We start from the raw sequence: 7,192 nt of genomic DNA on the forward strand, positions 1-7,192 counted from the left end.
AAATTTATATTTACATAAAACTAGAACCAGAATATCACACTCCTGCTCCCTAATATACATTGTATATAGAATATATAATGTGTTGCATAATTACCTGGGCAATGAAACGAGTATTACTTTCCTTAAATCTTATTTTTTGAATAGTTCATATATGTGAACACTGTAATTCATCATATCCATCCATATTACCTCCCTTCAAATCCCCCAAGGTTTCTTCCAATACATGTCCCTTCTAAATTCATATTCTCTTATTAGTAACCCAGTGAGTCCAATTAATGCTGCTAAGTGCACATGAGTGTTGGGTTATCTACTGGGATACAAGAAAGCTTCAAGTAGCCAGTCCTGAAAGTTTTCTCCATGAACAGCTACCTATTTAAATGACTACTTAACTGGTGATGATGCCTCACAAGCTGTTCTTCTCTCCATTTTGGAATTTTTAACTGTTTAATCTTGTTCTTAGTTGTTCGCCAGTGGGAACAGGCTAGAATCTCATATGACACACAAAACCAATACATTAAGTCCACAAGTTCAGATCAAATAAATTAAAAAAAAAAAAAACCTGCTAAGAAAGGATAAGAGATGGCAATGTCCTTCAACAACTACTAGTTTTATAGAACTGATCTTGAATTAAAAATCACTCATAAGAATATCAGGGCACTGAATTTAAAAGAACAATTATAAATATAATCAAGTAATCTAGTGACTTTAAAAATGACAAACACACACATGAGAGAAGTCAAAGGTTGAAGAGTAAATTATTGACTAAAGTTCAAGAAAACAAGCATAGAGCAATGTAGAATGATAAAGACAATTGAGGGCTTGTAAAACAAATTTATTTTGTTTTGTCGTTCTAAGTGGGATTGAAGCTTCCTCACTTGGCCACTTCTTTTATTATTATTACTATTGCTGTGCTTTTAATCCTTTTATACAGCCCAGTCATTATCCCCCTCCCAGTCCTTCATCCTTTAGCAGTTCCTCATCCTATTCCTCCTCCCCCATCTCCAAGAGGATGTCCCCACACCCAAACCTCCCCATTTCCTAGGGCCTCAACTCTCTCTAGAGATTTAGGTGCATCTTCTCTCACTGAGGCCAGACCAGGCAATCCTCTGCTGTATATGTGTCAGGGTCTTCTATCAGTTAGTAAATGCTGCCTAGTTGGTTGCTCAGTGTCTGATCTCTGGAGTCCAGGTTAGTTGAGGGTGTTAGTCTTCCTATGGGGTTGCCCTCCTCCTCAGCTTCTTCAAGCCTTTCCCCAATTCAACCACAGGAGTCCCTGACTTCAGTCTATTGGTTGGGTATAAATATCTGCATCTGACTCATTTAGCTGTTTCTTGAGCCTCTCAGAGGCTCCTGTCTGTAAGCTCACCATTGTATCAGGAATAGTATCAGGCTTTGGAGCCTCACCTTGAGTTGGATCCCAGTTTGGGCTGGTAACTGGACCTCCTTTCCCTCAGGCTCTTCTCCATTTTTGTACCTGCAATTCTTTTAGACAGGAATAATTCTGAGTCAGAGTTTTTGACTGTGGAATGAAACTTAAAAAATTCTGTAAGGCAAAGAACATAGACTGTAGGACACATCAGCAACCGACAGATAGGGAAAAAGTCTTCACTAACCCCACATCCAGTAGATGACTAAAATATCATATATATATATATGATATTTTATATATATACACACACACACACACGCGTGTGTGTGTGTGTGTGTGTGTGTGTGTGTGTGTGTGTGTAATCAAGATGCTAATATCCAAAACACCAACAACCCAATCAAAAAAATGGGGTATAGAACTAAACAAAGAATTCTCAAGGGAATCTTGAATGGCTGAGAAGCACTTAAGAAATGTTCAAAGTCCTTAATGATCAGAGAAATGAAAATAAAAATGACCCTGAGATTCTGCCTTACACCAATCAGAATGGCTAAGAACAAAACCTCAGCTGTCAGCACATGTTTTAAAGAATGTGGAGAAAAAGGAACACTCCTCCATTGCTGGTGGGATTACAAACAGTTATAACCATTCTGTAAATCAATCAGGAGGTTCCTCACAAAGTTGGAAATACATCTACCTGAAGACTCAGCTATACCACTCTTGGGCATATACCCAAAAGATGCTCCACAATGTCACAGGGTGTTCATAGCAGCCTTATTTGTGTTAGCCAAAAACTGTAAATAACCCAGATGTCCCACAATCGAAGAATGGATACACAAAATGTGGCTCATGTATACAATGGAATACTATTCAGCTATTAAGAATGAAGATGCCATGAGTTTTGCAGGCAAATACATGGAAATAGAAAATATCCTGAGTGAGGTAACTCAGACCCAAAAGACCCAAAAGGACATGTATGGTATGTACTTATTAATAAGTGAATATTAGCCAAAAGAGTACAGAATACCGAGGATATAATCCACAGAACTTAAGAAGGTTAACAAGTTGAAAGCCCTAAGTAAAGATAAGTCAGCCCCCCGCCCCCAGGAGGGAAAAGAAAGCAATCAGAGGGGCAGATGGAGGGAGGGACCTCAGTGGGAGAGAGGAGGGGGAAGGAAAAAGGGGAACATGATCAGGTGTTGGGGGGAGGAAACAGGAGTGAAGCCCTGAAGGCCAGCAGAATGAATGGAAATATGCGACCTCAGGAGGTGGTAGGTGGGGAGACCCTCTAGATTGTAACAGAAATCTAGGAAGTGAGATACTCTTAGAACTCAAAGGGAGGTACCTTAGATGAAATGCCCTACAGTGGGGAAAAGGAACTTGTAGAGTCCACCTCCAATAGAAAGTCAGGGCATCAAGTGGAAGAATGGGGTTACCATGCCAAAGTCCAAAATACTTGGCCCCCATCTAAGTAAGATTAAACTTTTCTCACTCGACCCTTCCTTCTTTGTTAATTTCTATGGGTTTGTGGTGTATACCATGGGCATTCTGTACTTTATGGATAGTATTAACTCATCAGTAAGTATATACTATGTATGTCCTACTGAGTCTGGGTTACATCATTCACGATTGAATTTTTCTACTTCCATCTATTTGCCTGCAAAATTCATGATGTCCTGTTTTTAAACAGCTGAATAGTATTCCAGATCAAAAAGTCTATTGTGAAATTCTGTTTCCTAGAAATGAAAGGGAGACCCTTCTGGTCTGTACCACCACTTGCACCCATGGTAGATTGGCCTGCCTATTCCACTATCCCATAGCTCTGCCTTTATCCCAAGAGGATTGCTCTAACCAGGGATACAGGTGAGATTCCCTCCCTGCTCTAACCTAGGACATAGCACCTCTGCACTCTGATGAGGCCTGCTCAGGCCAGTTAACAATAGAGACAAGAAGATGGTGAAAGGCAAATACAAGAACATCATGAGGGGCAAGAGAGATGGCTCAGTGGTTAAGAGCACTGACTGTTCTTCCAGAAGTTATGAGACTAATTTCCAGCAGCCACTTGGTGGCTCACAACCATCTATACTGGGATTCAATGTCCTCTCCTGGAATGTCTGAAGAAAGTGACAGTGTACTCACATACATAAATAAATCTTAAAAAAAGAACATTATGAACAGAAGCAAATGCAATTTTGGCACCATCAGAACCCAGCTCTCCTACCACAGTAAGCCCTAGATACCCTAACACATGTGAAGAGCAAGATTCCGACCATAAGTTACAACTCATGGAGATAATAGAGGCCTTTAGGACATAAGTAATTCTCTCAAACAAATACAGGTAAACACAGTCAAACAGGTGGAAGCCCTTAAGGAGGAAACAAATAAATCCCTTAAAGAAATACATAAAAACTCAATCAAACAGGTGAAAGAATTGAACAACATAGTCCCAAGACCTAAAAGTAGAAACAGAACCAACAAATAAATCACAGATAGAGGCAATCCTAAAGATGTAAAATCTAGGACAGAGAACAGGAACTACAGAATCAAGCACCACCAACAGAGTACAAGAGATGGAAGAGAGAATCTTAGGTATAGAAGATACCATAGAATATATTGATACATTAGTCAAAGAAAATGTAATGTGTAAAAAAGTTCCTAACCCAAAACATCCAGGAAATTTGGGACACAATGAAAAGACCAAACCTAAGAATAATAGGAATAAAAGAGGGTAAAGATTCCCTGCTCATTAAGCCAGAAAACATCTTCGACAAAATCAAAGAAAAAAACTTTCCTAACCCAAAGAATGAGATGGTCATAAATGTACAAGAAACCTACAGAACCAGAAAGGAAAATTCTCCTGTCACATAATAACCAAAATAGTAAATGCACAGAGGAAAGGAATATTAAAAGCTGTAAGGGAACATGACCAAGTAACATATAAAGGAATATAGGAATTACACCTGACTGCTCAATAGAGTTAAAAGCCAGAAGATCCTTGACAGAGTTCTTACAGACCCTAAGAGAATGCAGATACTAGTCAAGACCACTATATGCAACAAAACCCTCAATCACCAATCACCATACATGAAGAAACCAAGATATTCCATGGACAAACCAATTTTTTAAAGGTTCTACATTTTGTTACCAATTTAGACATGAGCAAGTCTCCAGATTAAAAACTTTGAACTTTCTGGTAAAATTGATGATGGCCATGATTCCTTATAAACCCCAGTCTTGCCATTGTGTAAATTCTTACAGATGCTGCTTCATTCTCCTCCAGTGTCTTCTCTTAGAGTTATACCTGATTTTGTTACCAGTTTTCATTCAAATCCATTGAGAAATAGGACAATTTTGCTTCTGTTTCATGGCCAAGAATCACTTTATTCTGAAAGTCTTGTGAGAAGACATGTTGAAAAGCCAAATCAGGTATAGAACGCAGGCTGACACAACCAAATTTAATCAATATCTTCCTTCTAATTCAGCCTTATGGAGGACACTAAAAGGAAAACTACAACACAACTACAACTACATGAAGAAAACATACTAAATTAATCATTTACCAACAATCACAAAGAAGAGAATCACACACACACACACACACACATAACAGCACCTCCAATAGTAAAATAACAGGAACTAACAATAATTGGTCATTAATGTCTCTAAACAACAGTGGACTCAATTCCCCAATAAAAATATGCAGGTTAACAGACTGATTACATAAACAGGACCCAGAATTTTGCTACATATAGGAAACACAACTCAGTGACAAAGAAAGACACTACCTCAAAGTAAAGGGCTGGAAAAAAAGTTTTCTAAGAAAACAGTCCCAAGAATCAAGCTATAGTAGCCCTTCTAATATCTAATAAAATAAACTTTCAACCAAAAGTAATCAAAAGATGTAGGGAAAAACACTTCATGCTCATCGAAGGAACAGTCAACCAAAGTGAAGTCTCAATTCTGAACATCTATACACCAAATACAAAGGTACCAGATTTGTAAAAGAAATTTTACAAAAACTCAAAGCACACATTGAACCCCACACAATAATAGTAGGAGATTTCAATACCCCACTCTCACAAATGGACAGGTTATCAAAAAAGAAACTAAACAGAGACACAGTGAAACAAATAGAAGTTATGAACCAAGTGGATTTAACAGATATCTTTAGAACACTTTATCCTAAAACAAAATAATATACCATCTCAGCACCTCATGGTACCTTTTCCAGAGTTGACCACATAATCAGTCAAAAAGAAAGCCTCAACAGAAACAAAGAGATGGAAATAATTCCTTGCATTCTATCAAATCATCATGGGCTAAGGCTAAACTTCAATAACAACAAAATCAACAGAAAGTCCACATACTCATGGAAACTGAACAACTCTCTGCTCAATGATAACTTGGTCAGGAAAGAAGTAAAACAATAAGTTAAAGACTATCTAGAATTCAATTAAAATGAAGGCACATACTCAAACATATGGGACACAATGAGAGCAGTTCTAAGAGGAAAATTTATAGCACTAAGTGCTTTCATAAAGAAATTGGATAGATCCTACACTAGCAACTTAATAGTACATCCTTTCGGATCAAACACATCCAAGAATCAAACACATTCAAGAAGAGTAAAGGCCAGGAAACAGTCCAACTCAGGGAGGAAATCAACCAACTAGAAACAAAGACAACAATAAAAAGAATCAACAAAACCAAAAGCTGGTTCTTTGAGAAAATCAACAAGATAGATAAACCCTTAGACAAACTAAGGGCACACATACACTATTCATATTAACAAAATCAGAAATGAAAAAGGAGAAATAACAACATAAACTGGGGAAATTTAAAAAGTCATTAGTTACTACTTCAAAAGCCTGAATTCTACAAAACTTGAAAATCTAAATGAAGTGAATATTTTGTAGACAGATACCACTTACCAAAGTTAATTGAGTATCAGGTACACTACCTAAACAGTCCTACCAATTTAAGGAAATACAAGGCATCATTAAAATCTCACAATCAAAAACATCCCAGATCCAGATTGTTTTAAGGCAGAATTTTACTAGACCTTCAAAGAAGAGCTAATATCAATATTTATCAAGTCATTCTACAAAATAGAAATAGAAGAAACAGTGTCAAATTCATTGTATAAAGCTACATTCAACCTGATACCTAAACCACACAAAGACCCAACAAAGAAAGAGAACTTCAGACCAATTTTGTTTTCTCACATCAATAAAAATTACTCAATAAAATTCTCAAAAACCAATTTCAAGAACACATCAAAAACATCATTCACCACAATCAAATAGGCTTCATCCCAGGTATTCAGGGATGGTTCAACATAGGAAAATCCATCAAGTGTAATCCACTACATAAACAAACTCAAAGGAAAAAAAAAAAAGCACAATTATCTCATTAGCACATCACCACATGTTTATTCATCTATCTATGGAATATCTGAATTGTCAACCATTGTTTGTTTCTAGCTATTTACTACCTGTTAAACCTAGAAACTAAAATATATTTCTATAATAAACTAGACTAGTATATAAAATGACCATAAGTGTGATTAACTTGCATTTCTTTTTTATTAAACATTTTCTTTATTTACATTTCAAATGTTATCAACTTTCCTAGTTTCCCCTCTGAAAACCCCCTATCCCCTCCCCTTCCCCCTGCTCACCAAACCACCCACTCCTGCTTCCTAGCTCTGGCATTCCTCTATACTGGGGCATAGAACATTCACAGAACCAAGGGCTTCTCCTCCCATTGATGGCCTACTAGGCTAACTTCTGCTACATATGCAGCTAGAGCCATGAGTCTCACCAT

General features: G+C 37.3%; 1 pseudogene; it reads right to left on the reverse strand.

Moving 5' to 3' along the window:
• Positions 1-4,618: 4,618 nt before the first annotated feature.
• On the reverse strand, positions 4,619-4,774 carry Gm13922 (annotated as a pseudogene).
• Between the last annotated feature and the right edge of the window lie 2,418 nt (positions 4,775-7,192).

Source organism: Mus musculus, chromosome 2, assembly GCF_000001635.26.
Source record: "Mus musculus strain C57BL/6J chromosome 2, GRCm38.p6 C57BL/6J".
Lineage (NCBI taxonomy): Eukaryota > Metazoa > Chordata > Mammalia > Rodentia > Muridae > Mus > Mus musculus.